This window comes from Ambystoma mexicanum, chromosome 9 (genome assembly GCF_040938575.1).
Source record: "Ambystoma mexicanum isolate Mex_15411 chromosome 9, UKY_AmexF1_1, whole genome shotgun sequence".
NCBI lineage: Eukaryota > Metazoa > Chordata > Amphibia > Caudata > Ambystomatidae > Ambystoma > Ambystoma mexicanum.
Genome location: NC_090931.1, coordinates 952,872,750 through 952,889,006, shown reverse-complemented (window position 1 = coordinate 952,889,006; position 16,257 = coordinate 952,872,750). Strand labels below are relative to the sequence as shown.

General features: G+C 43.2%; 1 protein-coding gene across 2 annotated transcripts in view; it reads right to left on the bottom strand.

Moving 5' to 3' along the window:
* The window catches only part of CHN1 (chimerin 1), a 452,576-nt gene that overhangs the window by 57,331 nt on the left and 378,988 nt on the right, over nucleotides 1-16,257 (bottom strand). The window lies entirely within an intron of this gene.

Below are 16,257 nucleotides of genomic sequence, written 5' to 3'. Positions count from 1 at the left end.
CCCACAACATGTCATGCCCCCAGCAACAAGGTCCAGCACAGCAGGTGTGCGTCCGTCTGCCTTCCCGCACACAGAGCTGCCGTGTGGAGTGTGGACCCCACAGGAGTGGCCGGAAGCGGATGAGCCGGGCCGAAGGCAGGGCGCAGGTCTCACCACATACGCACCCTGTCCGCACCACAGGCAAGATTAAAAAAACAGCAACCCGCACCACTGCAGGCATCATGCGAAGAGCGGCCTGCAGACCACCATTGGGAGACCAAGAAAAACACCACAGTAGACAACGAAAATATTACATTTGCCCACAAACCCCCACGTCCAGCAAGGGGTGCGGGAGGTGGGAACCCGGTCCACCAGGGCCAAAGCATGGGCCAGCAGGTCTCAAGCACCACCACTCAGCACAGCAAACATGAGCAACAAACTCACCTGCACGACCCAGGGCCAACATCAATCGCCACCACTGCAAGCCCAAACACCCCGCAAAGGAGCACTGGAGATCCTTTGCACTCAAACAGCCCCATGAAAGCCCAGCAAGGGAGCTAGCAGTGTGCCCCACAGGAGTGGTCCCGAAGCCCCGCAAAAGGAGAGCCTCCATAGACCCAGGAAAGGTAGGCCCCCGGTGCCGCCGCACTGAAAGCAATCCAAGCTGGAAGCCAGGAAATTTGAATGGAGGATTGTGGGGAGTTGTTCTGGCAGAAAGAAAAGAAATGGAAGAAGGGTCCTGGATCGGAGGCATGGCCTCAGAGGTTAGTACTGCGACGCTGAATAGGGACATGGACTCTCCATTCCGGCCAGGCAGCTAGCAACACTCATAAAGATCAACCTGATTGACATCTAAATTTGCTCTCCTTTGTCAGATTGCGCTATTTTAACCTTCGAAAGAGCACCATTTAAAGAGAAGGTGGTGTCGGCATCATACTGACCAAGGGTACTCTGAAAACATAAGTAATGGGTTCCACATTGCTGCATAGTTCGCTGGCCCTTCTTCGCCAACCGAGTTATATTTTAGTATTAGCCTCTTGGCTTAATGGAAGAGAAGTAAAGATTCGCCCGACACCGATATATGGTGTACCGCAGGGCCTGGTCAGCTACCCATGTGTAACGGCATACTCACAATTCACCATTTAAAAAGAGATCTCAGTATAAGGATTGTCAGAAAGAGCTACGACTTCTATAGAAGCCCATTTAGATCCTTTTCGTATAGATTGCAAAAAAATCCTGCCTCGAGCTCCCGTCGCCATTACCAGACAACTGATGAAGACCTTCCACATCACTGGCAATTGCCTCATTCCGCAATCCATTAATACCGATCACATTCCCAACTACATTCGATTGCGAAAGGTCAGAGACTGTACTCGCAGGAGACCATTTCGGACACAGTTCAGTGCATTCTGTGAAATTGAGAACGGCAACCCACCCCCACTTCAAAATAGACACTATGATAAAGCAAACCAAATGACGTTTCTTTGTGTCTGCTGGACAAATTGTTCATTTTATTTTCCATCTCCTGAAATCCTCAAGACATCATGTGAACACTATATGGAATGTGAACGGACACACAACGCGTTGCTCTGTCAGCGTCCCTTCCAGCAAAGGCTCCCTTTGTTATCGCAGCTCCTATTTAGAAACTAAAATGACCAGGTGCGAAGTGCATACAAACAGTCCAGGTGCAATGTGAACATTTCACAGCAAAGGAAGCCTCAGTGGCTTAGAAACATTCCTTACTTCAAAGTGGAGCGTGAGCTGCACGCGCCGCGAGTGTGATTCTATATATGTCAGGAATTAAGGCATAGGTGAGCCTTACACTTCACAGCACCCAGTCACAGCCTTCACCCACAGTCTGTGGCTGAAAAACAGGCACGCCGATTCCCTGGTTCAAATGGAAATTAGACAGAACTCTAGGAATAAAGGAAGGAAGTGTCCTTTGAACCGCTTTACTAGCATAACAACCTGTAAACAATCCCTGCACCCCTCCCCCCTTGCGCAGATGTGCCGGCAAGTAAAAAGGCAATCTCCCAGAGAGAAGGTCAAGGCGCAGAATGCCATGGGCTCAGGGGCCTCCTCGCAACAAAATCTGCATGCAAATTCAAGTCCCACTGAAATCAATGTTCCAACAGTGGGATAAATGCAAAGCAGGCCGCCAAAGTGGCCCTTAATGGCGTCTTTCTGCACGGGAAAACAACGTTCCCACCCGGGTTTACGCAGGAAGCAACGCCAGACGGATAATGTCTGCTGGCTCAATTTGACACAAAGGGCGAGAGCGTTTCTATGGACGCAGCCGCTGGATTAACATTGGGTTCCGGAGCCCAGTGACAGAATGGGGGCCATTTGCTGGTATATTATTTCCTGGTTTAAAACATCCAGCATGCGCTCAAGTTCAATGTTGGGCTCTGAAAACCCTCATGAGCACAAACTACTCCCAAGGTACTAACTTGACCAACAGTAGGGACGGGTGGAGGATGAGCGCGCTCTCTCTCTATACAAAAGGCCTTTCGCAGCAGAAAGATTGAGAACAACTTTCACAGCAGCAGCAGCTCCGATAACCCAAACGGGCGTGGAAAGTTAGAAACAACTAGAACCATTAATGCATGTGCAACCTAGGGGCACAGAACGTACAACGAAGCAGTCAACTTTAGATTAACGCCACACTTCAAAATGCAAGCAGTAGCTTCGTCAATGTAAATGGACAGAGCAAAGGCTAAAGTGGTTACCCTTCATGGGGCGGGAGTCTGAAGGAGGGCTCCAGAAAGCAGAGTATATACCTTTTGTCACACAATGCTGAGAGTAGCTCAAAGTGCCCCAGCATTTGTAGTGCATTCCGAGTTAGGCTTGCAGTATCTCAAAATATCTTTTTTACTATATTGCCAGCACCTTTGTGGTGCCCGCTACGGGCAAACCCAGAGGCAAGGCTCCCAATGAAGATTATAAGAAGATGAACCAAAATTCCGTTCTTGGCACATGCAAGTTAGACTTTCGATTCTGTTAAAGTGCATAATTAGTTTGACTTCCCTGAAACAGACAGAATACGTATATTCTCGACCACCACCTAAAACTGACACCAGAAAGGGAGCACAGGGGCCTAACTAATTCAGCGTGCTATTTCTATTCATATTAAGATTATCACCCCAGGTATCCGTGGGCCTTATTTAACATGGTCTCTTGGCTGTGCAGCAATGCTTTAATAGTGTTTCATATTTAACTTGCTTCAATCCTGTTTTAGGCAAATGGTATTGGATGGAATACCATAATTGTCCATGCTCTTTTTGCCAACACATGATAGAAACACAATTTACGTGGTAGGTCTTAAAAAAAATAATAACAATAAATAGAGCAATAACATTAATTTCTCTTGAAATATGGAAATGTGTGCTCTGGTGAGACCTGCCTATTTATACCTTTTATTAAATGGAGTCAAATGTATCACATTGACCGTCCGTAAATTTTAAAGTGCCGTGTAGTATTAACAGTAAAGTTAAGGTGAAAACCAACTGAGGGCTCAGTCTCAAATGGTATGTACGTTGTTCTTTTTTGCGGAAAGTCTACGTTATTGAATTTTTCTTTCTTTATGCATTGTTTTATGAATGTACAATTGCTCAAAATAAGCATTGTGAATTAATTGTAAGTTGCCTGAATCCCTAAAGTACTTTTTGAATCAATAGTATCGGAAAGGAAGGTGTAGAAGAACTTGCTTTGCCAATTTTAATTATAATTGGTTATTTATAACACGCTTAATTCAGTAAATCCACCAGGATACCAGCAAACTGTATTACCATTACCAGGACTCAGTCCGGTGGAATATCAGCTGGATTCCGAGTGCCGGGTGACTATGTAACTCTCCATTCCCTGGAGTCCCATAGAACTCCTAGTTAGCCGAAGCGGAAATATCCTGGTATATGACAATACCGTTAATTCTGTACGGGCCAACTTTTAATGAGGGCCATTGTGAAAGGCAACTTTATATAAAGTGATTGTTCATCTAGATTCTCTTAAGGCACAGTAGGGTAACTGCATAAAATTACAAAATAGTTCACATGACTTTTCTCAGAGCGAGAAAAAGAATTTTGATATCCGAAACAAATGCGCCTTTCGATGTTTTTATTAGCAAGATTGCTGTTCTCAAATTTTGTCAGATTAAATCATCCACATTCAATGACATTCCTTGTGTCTGATTCAAGATTTTTTACATCATCATGCGTTTTGTTTCTCTGTTTGACTTACCAAATTATATTCATTCGTTTCTCAGAAACAAATGTTTCTGTAACAGCATTTTCTCTTGCATGCTTAACTGAATTTGACGTTTTGGCTTTGGATGTGCAGTTCTATTGTTTATAGGACATGAAGCAGAATCTGTTGAAATGTAATGCTTCTCTGTAGCTCACCAATTGTTTGGGTTTGCATATTGCTCTATCACCTTGTTCCAGTGTGGCAGGCACAGTTCTCCATAAACTGTGTTTTACATTAGAACGGCCAGCATTTCCTGGTGCCAAATCAAAATGTTGAGACCCAGGCTTTGGGCCAGTTCACATGAGGGCTCCCGATATGTGTGAAACTCTATGCCATTCGTGGGGTGCTGCCCGTCAAGGGAGCACGTCATTACTTGTAGCGCATACGTGCACACTTGTGATAGCTAGTGGGAAGTGCAAATCATGAAAGAAACCATGTATTATTCTGAGGCCTCAACACTTTAAACACGGAGCAATTTTGATTGTCTTTGGTTTTCCCCCTAAGCTTCCACTAGTAAAATTGTAATCAGTTGTGCATGCGATTGTCACTGCACACACTGAGAGGAATGTATTACTGATGGGGGTCCCAAAGGATGTGTTTCTATCTATACAGTGTTCGATGCCGCAGCTAAATTGGTAGATGGGAAGAGAACATTTGGCCATGTCTCTCCTGTCCTGGCTTCCCTTCATTGGCTTACATTGGAATCACATAATGTCTTCTTAATAGCTTTTATAATTTACAAAGCTATTAGATTTGGGAAGCTCACGTAAATAGCAGGAAATTTACAGGTCTCCATTGGTGTGAGTGCTACACATAGGGTTAATGTTTTAGGATTTGTGATTTAAGCAAAAGGGGAAAACCACAAAAAAGGATTTTGAGAGGTATTTCTAGAATTGACTTTCAGATGCCTTCGCCTCAGTCCATCTCTTTTGTGTTTTTGAATAGAATTAAACACCTTTCTGTTCTGGACTAGGGAATGAATGCGCTCTACTTTGCTCCTGCTGCTATGAACTTGGAAACACTCATGGATCTGTTTAGCAGGGGATTGGGGGGGGGTCTGTCCTGTAACTTATAAAGCATTAATACTTGTTTATACTGGTTTTAGATTATTCACATCATTTACTATTTGTATTCGTTCTATATATGAACTAGTCTCGTGAAAAAGAACGACTTACTAATTAACACGAAGAAATGTGAAATCTTGATTTTACAAGACTTAAGGTCCACTGGAAAAATCAACAGCAAAAAATTCCAATGGTTCCTGGGGAAGGAAGCCTTACTGCATCAAGTGCGCGATACCTCGGAATGCAGCTCAGCGCAAGTTTAAATGACAGCCCTCGAGTCGAAACTGTAAAAAGCAAATGCAAAGGTTTATCATCGCAAGCGATTGTGCTTAACCAAAAATATGGAACATTTTGCTTGAAGCCCGTACTTATCTTCTATCAGCAGAAGGTAGTTCCAGCTCTAATTTACAGTGCAGAGAGTGCATTTGGATGTCCAAATGAATTGTGGGCAACCTTGGAAAATTCATTTTGGTCAAAGGTACTGCAACTACCAAAAGGTATGGTCACTTCATGCATACGATACGAATTATCGCTCACATCCATTAATTCCCGAATTAGCTGGAACGTGGTATCGTTGTTTCGTAAGGCCAAACGAAAGGCAAAATATCCCGCAATTTGAAATCTTCTACGATCAGGCTGTCAAGAACTCCAATTCTATATTAGAAAGCTGGTATGTCCGTTGTGAGGAGATTTTGCAAGAATATAACATCGATGTAGACCTATTACATGAAAACCCAAACTTGGCTAAAAAGAAAATGTGGCAACAGGATTGGTAAAACCAGCAGTATGAAAGACGCTCCATATGAAGCAAACAACTATGGAAAGGTACAACCTTACGTCGCTCTCTTCCCAGATCCACGACTAAGAGCCCTGTACCTGTGTTTCAGACTGAACGCTTTTCAGACAAAGGACAGAATAAAGAGATGGCCGAAATACGCTAATCTTAACCCGACGTGCAGATTTTGTTCACAGGAAGAAGAGACTTTGAAACATCTTGTCCTGTTTTGTGAAGATCTGCGCTCAACAAGAACGAGACACTTGGGAGTTTTATTCGCAAGTCAATTGACCCTATGTGCAGATGATTAGTGGCAAAAGATGTTTGATGGAATCGATAAGAAGCTAATTTATGCTTTAACTAACTTCCTAGGTGATATCAAGTCAAAATTGACCTCAAAATCCCCAGATGACGAAAAGGAATAGTGAAAGGAACATATGGTCAAGAAGAGTGGAAATTGACTATATGTGATTGGTTGTCCTTGCTTCTTGATTTTCCCTCCTTATTTCTTTTAGTTGGGGTTTATCAATTCTAATGTAATTTGATTTTAATTGTCGCCTCCTATGGCTGGTTGGGGAGTGTCTCGTTCTTTTGGATGTTAAGGATGTTCAGGATGGAAAAGACTTATGGAAATATGTCTTTTTTGTTTTTCTCTTTTTAAAGGTTTGTATAAACCAAATTTAAAAAATAAAAATAAAAATCTAGTATCTTATGCAATGCTCCGTTACCCTTTGGGTAAGGTTTGTGGATAGAAAATTGTAAAATATATACATACACACCAACCATAGAATTTCCCACACTGAATAGTTTCCAACCAGCGAAAAGATTTTGAAAGGACAAGTCCATAATGGGTATTATGTCCGCTATTTTTGTTTGGTTCTGAAGTGTTACACCTAGAGGCAAACATAATTCAATCACAAGGAGTTTGAGGTTCACTCTCTGATGACAAGAGATTAATGGGGTACTTGAGGAAATCTCAATGAATAACCCCCATACAATGTTTAAGACCGAACTGTCTTAGGTTACATCTCGCCAATGATGTAAAAACTAGATTTCCTGCATGTACTGGTGAGTTCTAGGTTTTTAAGTTGTTAGGGGACTTCTGCAAAGTGTCAGGCTGATGTCTTGAAAGAGTCTGCTGAAACCGCACCTAAAGGTTTCACCTCCAGGCATAATCTCCTCTTTATAGCCGTCATGTTCGTCGTTGACCACACGCATACTTGGAAATTAATGGCTTGAATGCTTGTGAGAAATGAGATGTGGACGAAAAAAGGACTTAGCGGATGAGCAGATGGAAGACCATGACCGTGCACTAAGAACACAGTCTTCCATTGCTAAATAAGCACATTTGTCGTTGGTGTGAAAAGTGATTTCCCATCACAAGGGAGATACAAAACATGTTCATGAACATCCAACTTTAAATTGTCCCATAAATTAATGCTACAAGACAATCCATGAGCTTCAGTGTTTGTAAGGTTCTAGCTGTTACTAATACAAAAGTAAATGCTTCTGATACTTTGCCCTTATCAGGAGACACAGTGATTGAGCTTTCAGCGCAGGACAACCAAAAACGGGGTCATGCCCAGAATACTTGTACTAGTTACTGAAGCTTTGAAAAAAAGCAATCTCAGACTTGGTTCAAAGAGGAGTACTTCCATGAATTCCAACAAATAGGACTCCCTAGGTACAGAGACAGAAGACTCTTGACTCAATTTCTGAAATATTGCCAGAGCCTGTGGGTTTCTCGGGAGGCTCTAAACCTAACCTCTGCAGAGTTGTCCCCATACTACACAAACGTGTCTGCTTGATGCAGATAGTAGAGGGAGGAGGTAGGGTCCACAGGATCAGGACTGTTCGGGGCAGCAACAATGCAATGTGTCACATGAATCATTGGAGAAAGGACAGGCAGAATATCCATGGGTTTTGGTTCTTGAACTGATCTTAGTTGGGAGTAACCCTTTCCATAAGATGACCAGCCAGCATGCCCACATTTTAGAATGAGAAGAAATCGTTAGGAAACTGGCCTGAATACCACCAAGAAGTGCTTAGCCCCATCTGCTGCTTCTCCAAGGAACAATGAAAATACATCAGTGAGCAGGATGATTCCATCAGTGTAGGGTCAGGTAACAAACTGTTGGGAGGGAGCGCCTGTGTGTGTGTGTGAGCCAGTACTGGAGAACCAGGCAGCAGCTATGTTTTAAACAATACATGCCTGAGGGACCTACGCTAGTCGGAACACATTTGGTTGCATCTGACGAGAAGGTCAGATTTCCAATATCCGAGAAGAACTTGCTCTAAACCTGGACTTACGGTAGTCTCCAACAAAGAATGAACTCCCTCTTCATGGATCACAATACCTGAACACCCATGACATTATTCATCAAACAAAGACTTTACCCTGTACAAAGCCTGGCACAGAGGAAAAAGAAAACAGAATAAGAGGGAGGTGCTTTTTGGACTCTTTGTGAGGCCTTTTTTTCCTTACAACCACACTCTGATGCTATGTGCTTGAAATCATGAGTTATCTTCTATACTTAATCGAACCTCTTGCACCCAGATACCAGGATTAACAAGAGATTGGTGCTTAACCTCAAAGGATGGACCTGCGGTCACACGACTACCTTTTTGGGGGATTCAGCTAGAGCCTCATCAAACCCAGGGAATGAGAGACTGTTACAGAACTTAGCTGGGACCTTAATACCCTACTTCAGTACTGTAATTACCTTGTTTAGCAAGAAAAGTGTGTATGCTATTGAAGGAATGGTGATCGCTACACCATGCATACTGGTAGAAATAAGAGGTACCCATGTGCCCAAAGATCCTAACCTATTAATCACTCAACTGACCTCAGCCCACAGAATTGGGAATGCAACTTTCTGCCCGGTACCAGCAGACCTTCCAACCACTTGCACTGGGCGTGGTCTGGGCATGATATGGAAACCTCCTTACCTACATCTGAGGCAGTGTGTTTGAGGAGGAATTCCACCATTGTGTTTCGTACTAGATCTCTTTCACTTTTCTATGTTCAAGACTACTAAGGGGTCAACGTGCCATTCATACAGAAGGAAATATATTGCATTAGATATACAGCAGATTGCCGCTGCATGTGACAGAGACTTAGTGCAGATCAGCAGCTGAAAAGGGAGGCATGCACCGATAAACACTTTGAAGCTGGTGACAGGTAGCATGAATGCATAAATTACAGAAAAATCTAAAATCAAAATCGGGTTTTACTTCAAATTTGAAAAAGCACAAAATATGGTGTTTTAGGCAAAAGGCCTGCACACCATAAAAGAAAGAGCTCTGTTCAAAATTAAATGGCACTTCTCAGATACATACCAGCAACATTCAACTGGCAAATGGGCTGCTAGTGTTAGTTATATATAGGAGTATGGTTTAGAAAGGTCTACATTCTATAGTTTCACAATACAGCCTCTCTAGGGCAGCTTTCCGGGGTATCTACAGTTCCTTCCATGGTCTACTAATAATTTTATCTTTATGGGGTTTGCCTATTCTTCCTTTTTTTGGCATATAGCTTCACAAAAGGAAGCACAGAAGGGCCACACCAAACTACTGGGAAATGTGATGGATCTAGGGAGATCACCATGGAGGCCCAGGTATGGGTCCCCTCACGTTTCCAGGGGAAGGCAACCGCTACCTGATCCTGACCCTCAAGGTAGTATTATGTGGGAAGAGAGGAACTCATGGCGGGGGAAATTGGTAAACTCTTCTATTCATGATTCCCCTATTCCCCCTGAAGCATTGATGGCCTATTGTAAAATTTAACAAATTGATTAAACTATTATGCAATCCATTATGGACTTCAAGGCCCATAGTGCATGTTGTACTGGAACGGGGAAGATGGGCTAAGAGGCAAGTAAGATCAAAAATTCCCTTTGAACATCATGAGCAGTCTAGTTGTCGTAGTGTGAGGCACTTGAGCAGGACATTTAAATCCCACAATGAGTTGCACGTGGAGGAAGGTGTGGAGATAGCAGCAGAGGCAGAAGCAATCCAAACCCCTGAGATTGCCGAATGAAGAACGCCATCTGGAGCCGACGTGACCAGAAGAGGCAGACGGCATTGCAGAGTTCGAGCAGCAGGAAGTAGCTTTGTGACCAGTGGGAAAAAAAGAAGTCGCATGGGAGATGAGCTCCCAACATGACACGAACCGCTCTGGTGCAGAAGTGAAAGCGGAGATGCCACTGGGTGGTCAGACCTCCAACAGAGCTGCGGAGGCTGCTACACTTACACAGGTGCTGGCAGCAGAAGTAGCAGAAAGCCAGAGGTCCATCACAGAAGCAACGTGGATGCCACAGAAGACCAGCAAGTTGCCTGAAAATAAAAGGTGACTGCGGGTATATTTGAATACCAAACATATGAAGTAAAGAAGCAGCAATGGCACAATTCCGTTTTCAATGACCTATCTGGTGAAACCTGTAACCCGCATTGCCAACAGCCAAGAGGTTGTGATCAAGAAGATATAAGAAGGCAATTTGGCCGTAATCCTCCTTTCTCAGGACACCAGTTTGGGGAAACCTGCAACACATTGTCAAAACCAAGAGACTATAAAAGAGGCTATCAGTGTGCCGCCTTCCTCACAAAGGATACTAGTGCAGAGAACACTGGAACAGTTATTACTTGTAGGAGTTTATCTTCCTGGCAGGAGAGTGAACCAGTAAAGAGATTATTAGTAGTTAATCCTGGCAAGTGAGTATACCAGGAAAGAAGAAGATATTTTTTGAAGTGTTGTTGTGACAAGGTGGTGTTGTGGAATGAAGTTATTACTTGTTTTATCATTTGACAAACTGTTACATCACCAAAGGCAGTTATTGTGCTATCCTGACAAGGTATTTCAACTGAAGCATACGTAAGATGTGCTAATACTTGCTTTGAACTTTAAAAGAAAAATATTGCCTTGGTTTATGAACTTGTGTTTTGTGAAAGAGACATACATTTTGCATTGTCAAGAAGGATACTGTGAAAGAGAACAAGTATTTGATCTGTAAGCAATAGATTGTCAAAGAGAAATTTGCATCATTCAGTAGAGGGACAGATGTATTGAACTGAATCCAACTTGGCTGAATCTGAACGTTGTCAAGGATATTCTTGAATTGAAACAGGGAAGGGAGGTCAACCCTGGTCACAAGGAGTATTTGCTCAAATCTAAGTTAGAACGTTCATTCTGTTTTGTGAAATTTAAGATAGCCAAACATTCCTTCTTTGTTTTTGTTGCATGTATTCGTATGAGGGTCAGAGACTTTTTTGACAATAGGTCTTCTTTCTTTTGTTTAGTTTTCTAGGTAAGGACATTCTCATTAGGATAGGGAAAGATGGGTGTTTATCCCACCACTTTATTTAATAAAATGGCAAACATTGAGAAAACTGTACCTTTGTGACCGTCTCACATTTCTGACCCCTCATAGAAGGTAGAACATAAATAAAACTGCCCAGAAAACAAAGGCCAGCATATTGCCAGACATACGTATAGGCCAAGTTGTGGAGGATAGAGAGTTACGGACGCATGGGGGATTTATGATGGCTGCATTAAATGTATAAAAGAGCTTAATGTCAATTGATACAGCCTGATTGCAAGCTTTCAACACAGAGTTTGGGGGCTGTCCTTAGAATCCTGCTTGAGAAAGGAGAGTTATGGGATACATTTGCTCATGAGCAGTGTTGGGGAGGATTCTCCTTTCTGTGCTAATTCCCTTCACACTTAGAGGCCACCAGCTCTTTTGCTGGTCTTCAGGACTTTTTAATTTGAACCCTGGAGTCAGTGAGGCCTTTTCTCACTCTCCCTTGTGTTTTGACCTGATTTGGATGATATATTTCCTCTGTTTTTGGAGTCTGACAAACTCCATAGGCATCTACTTTTTGAATGGTGACACAGCACCTTTAGTGCAGTGTCACAGAGAACCCTTTAGATTTCTCATAAGGTTTAAATACCTTTTCTTATGTGAACTACCGTTCCCAAGAATAGTAAAGTGAAATTGACTTTACTTCCCTTTCTCTTCGTAGGTTCAGCACACACCATCTTATGTGGAGTGCTGGGGGGATACCTAGATTGCCATTTAACATTTTCTATGTTATCCTCACTACTTTAAATGGCTGGTGGCAGTGGTTTAATTTTCCTATCATTGTGCTTTTCTACCGCAGGCTGAATCCTCCGCTGGAGTATAACAGGCATGGGTGACCATTTTGTCAAAATGGGCCTGGTCTTCTTTTTTCTCCATTTTCTCTTTGTGAGGTTTTCCTTGGGTTGTACTCTGCACGCTGAGCCAGGTTTGAGCCCTTTGTTCATTTTGCCTTTGGCGGGCTTCAGTCCTGAACCCGCCTCTGGCTCCAGGGTGTCTGGAAAGGCAGGATGTGAAGGAGGTTCGCCAAACTCCCCTGTCCTTTGTCTCTAGGAGTGCCTGAAGGCAACCAGCCCTGATTGGATGGCTGTTTTCATAACAGCCACCCTGCTGTGCGATTGACAGCCTAGGCTGTGCATGAATGGGAGAAACCTGCTTAAAAGGCGAGGGCTTTGGGACTAGAGGCAGAGTCGACCACTGGGAGAAACATCTGTAGAAACCGTGAACGAAGCTTGCTGCAACATCCTGGACCTTTGAATTGCCCGGTGAAGCCCTGCTGTTGTGCTCAAACTACTTTTTCTGATCGACGAGAATCTCCGCAAGGGACTTCTTCTCTTGGGTTAGTGGGACCAACTAACCCCGAGGCGAACTCAACGGGACGACCTTCCCCGACTGGCTGTCCTTCTTCGCTGCTGCAGGAACTGAGTGCCAGGGGTCGAGAAATCCATAGTCCAATGAAATGTCTGAAATCCAGCCAGAACCTCCAGGAGTCTCCTAAGCACCGTCCAGAAGCAGGACAACCAGAGCTTGAGTCCCCTCACCAGAGTGCAGGACTCAAGGAGAGAAGGAAGCCTAACTGGTATCCGAAATCCACAGTGGTGCTGTTTACTGCGCGATTAGCCCTCAAAGTGCCGTTAATCCAAAAATAGCCCGTAGCTGCCGATGACCTCCAAGTTGCTGCTGCGGGAGCCCTCCAGACGTCCTCCCTCTTGTCCCCACGACTGAGGCTCAGGAACCCAGGGTCTGCACCGCTGCAGCAGGACAAAATCCAGCTGGACCACTTGTCTTCAAACCAGAGGTTCTGTTTAGACGCTGGGTACGTACCTCAGTGTCTTTTTGAGCTGTGCTTCTCTCAGTTGATTGGCTTATATACAGTTGATTGCAACTTTGCTTTTCACTTTTCAGCTTCTGACCCTACAAGTGATTTCTACAAAACTCTCTAACTTTGTGCAAGGCATTTTTTTATTTAAGAAGTGACTCTGCTCCATAGACTGTGCTCCAATTGACTTTGGCTGTCCTGGCTCCCTGCAGACTCTTCTAGACTATTTCTGGCCCTCATAGGTGGTAGCTTGTTCTACACTGTTACTGCTGGGAAAGGCTTGTCTAGACTTCATTGGAAGATTCAAGTATACTCACATGCCCTGAGAACCTGTTTTAACTTTTTCCTTCGTTTAACCTTTCCTTTCTGCAAAGTATATAGCGATACATATATATATATATATATAAATCACATTAATTGTCCTTGTGAATGAGGTCACCTCCGGGTGTAGCAAGTGTGTAAAAAGCATCTCTAAAGAGTATCCACTAAATGTGCTGATTCTGAAAAAATATATTCGATTGTTACATATTCTGCCACTTTTTAAAGAACGCTCATTTAAAAATTGATGTTAAATAAATAACTATTTATAACTGAAACATTGAGTGTAAGTGTTACTTGGCTACTTGTATTTGCAAGTTGTATTGCTACAGCTCTACAGCTCACATTTACCCCTCTTGAGATAGGCCTGGCTGCTCAGTCACACTACCAGCTTGTGTAGAGTAGACCTATACCAAAAGGTGGGTTACCTAATACCAAGCAGATAAGTTTTGTGTAGTCTCACGCAGTGTTACTACATCAATTCTTACCGAACAAGCAGGATCTAATTTTTTTGTCCATTGTGGGGGAGGAGGTTCATCTTTATCCAGTGCTGGGCGTAGTTCATTCAGCTTTACTAGACGAGGATACACAGATTTCGCACCCAGTTTGAGGTGAATCTTGGTCTTGTATATCTACATGTGATAGACTATGCTGTGGGATTGCCAGATGCTGGCTAGTGGGGCTATGTACATTTTGAAGAGGTGTCAAGGTGTCTTCTGGTATGCCACAATTCATGCCAATTCTGGAAAGTGTGAATCCTATCTTGAAATAGTAGATGCCCTTCCAGAGACAAAAAACAAACCAGTAAAGAGCTTTGGCACCAATGCTAGCTGAGGTTTTGAGGTGGTGATGCAGCACTGTGTGGTTAATGGTGTTTAAGGCTGCTGAAAGAGATGACGTAGAATTAATGTGCATTTTTAGCCTCATTTTAGGCCATGGGTAGTTTTACATCTGTGTCGCTTCGGTCCCTAAATGAGGTTAGAATCCTGAATGGAAATCGCTTCATAGATAATTTGATTCATGGACCTGAAAGGTACGCCAGACATAAGTCGGAGTCTGTAGTTTACAGCATGCCCTAATCTGCTAGTATTTGTGTAGTAGACTGGCCATTCAGAGCATGAAAACCTATGGGAGGGAGGTGAAGGTGATGAACTTTGTAATGAAAGAGGATAGCGCAACCAAGCCTGTCAATGTTCGATGCATATGTTACACCACTGGGTGATAGCACCTGTGATACCGCTGCCAGCTAGAACCTGGAAGTCTTTATTCATACCTTCTATGTTGATAAGAGCGATCAAAGAAAATAGTAGTAATATCTAAAAAGTTACCAAAAGTGGGGAAGGCAATAAGGCATCCAAATCTGAAAACTGCAAAGCAATGCAGAGACAAAACACTAGGACGTTGCCATTAGCATTTACTCTGATGAATGCACCCATGCAATCAAGATGATACAATTCATAATAAAAGGAATAGAAAGGACTGGTTGAGGAATACAGCTACTTAGATGCTGAAATGAGTCTGTCCTTTATAGCATTTAACTGCCATCCAACCAAGAAATGCTAAGCAAAGAACTTAAACTAGCTATCTCAGTGTGTAAAGCTTCGCTGGGGAAGAGACCTCTGCGTTTGCAGTATCGACTGCCGAACCAGAGATCCGGTATCCAGTCATCAATTTGTGCTCGACAAGGCCAAAAAAATGTGTAATAAACACTGAATACACACTTTTCAAAATATGGTACAGAACCCGCTCCCACCCAATCTTAAATGCATTGATTTTTCCATCCAAACCACCCAACCACCTTTGTGCAATTTCTTCTCATTAAAATGGCATAGATACATAGTGCCCCTAACGTAGGTTGTGTCTCTTTAGTTTTTAGTAGGATGGCACCTAGCCCCATTTCATTTGTTCTGTTCCCATTGTGACTCCAATGTATTCCTCAGCAGTTCGTGGACCATAGGACATTCCTTTTGATAACTTAAAGTGGAGTCTTTATTTTCTACCCGCTGCATGATTTAACAGCGTTAAGCCGTTTCCCAACTATGGTGTTCTTTGCCTCCAGCTGAGGTCAGCTTCTAGTTGTATTCTGCTCTCGTCTTTGAGCAAAGCTGCTTGAGTGGAGGTCTGTAATTGAACACTTGGCCCAGGGGTCGTTTCAGAGAGGCATACTAGATCCAATGGTATTTATCAGACATCTCGATCCATTAGCGGTCTGAATGCCCAAGGAGAGCCAACATTCTGTGACATTCATTCCATCGAGCCCCTCAGTAGAGTTTTACGTTTGGCCTCAGAACGAGCATCACCCCCATCTGTCCATACCACGTGTCAGCAAAGGGAAGTTGCGTGTTGCTCGATCATATGCCCTATGCTTTCTAGACAATTTGACGCGCAGACAAAAACGCACCTTGATATACAAATTCAATTTGTTTCTACAGCAGAAAATTGAATGCATCAAAGTCTGCAAACGAATTGTTGGATCTAAGCAGTTTGAAAGATGCCATTCGCTCAACCAATTAAATTACTGCAAAGCCATTACAATAAAAAATAAAGTTTCAAAATGTTCCCAACATAGTAAACACATCATTATTTCCATTAGCTTGGCAGGGAAAAGAACATCAAATCCCCATATTATAAACAACAGCTCCTGTGCTGGGAACCCACAGAGTCCTATCAATTTCATCTACTTGCAGAATGCATGTACCCTGC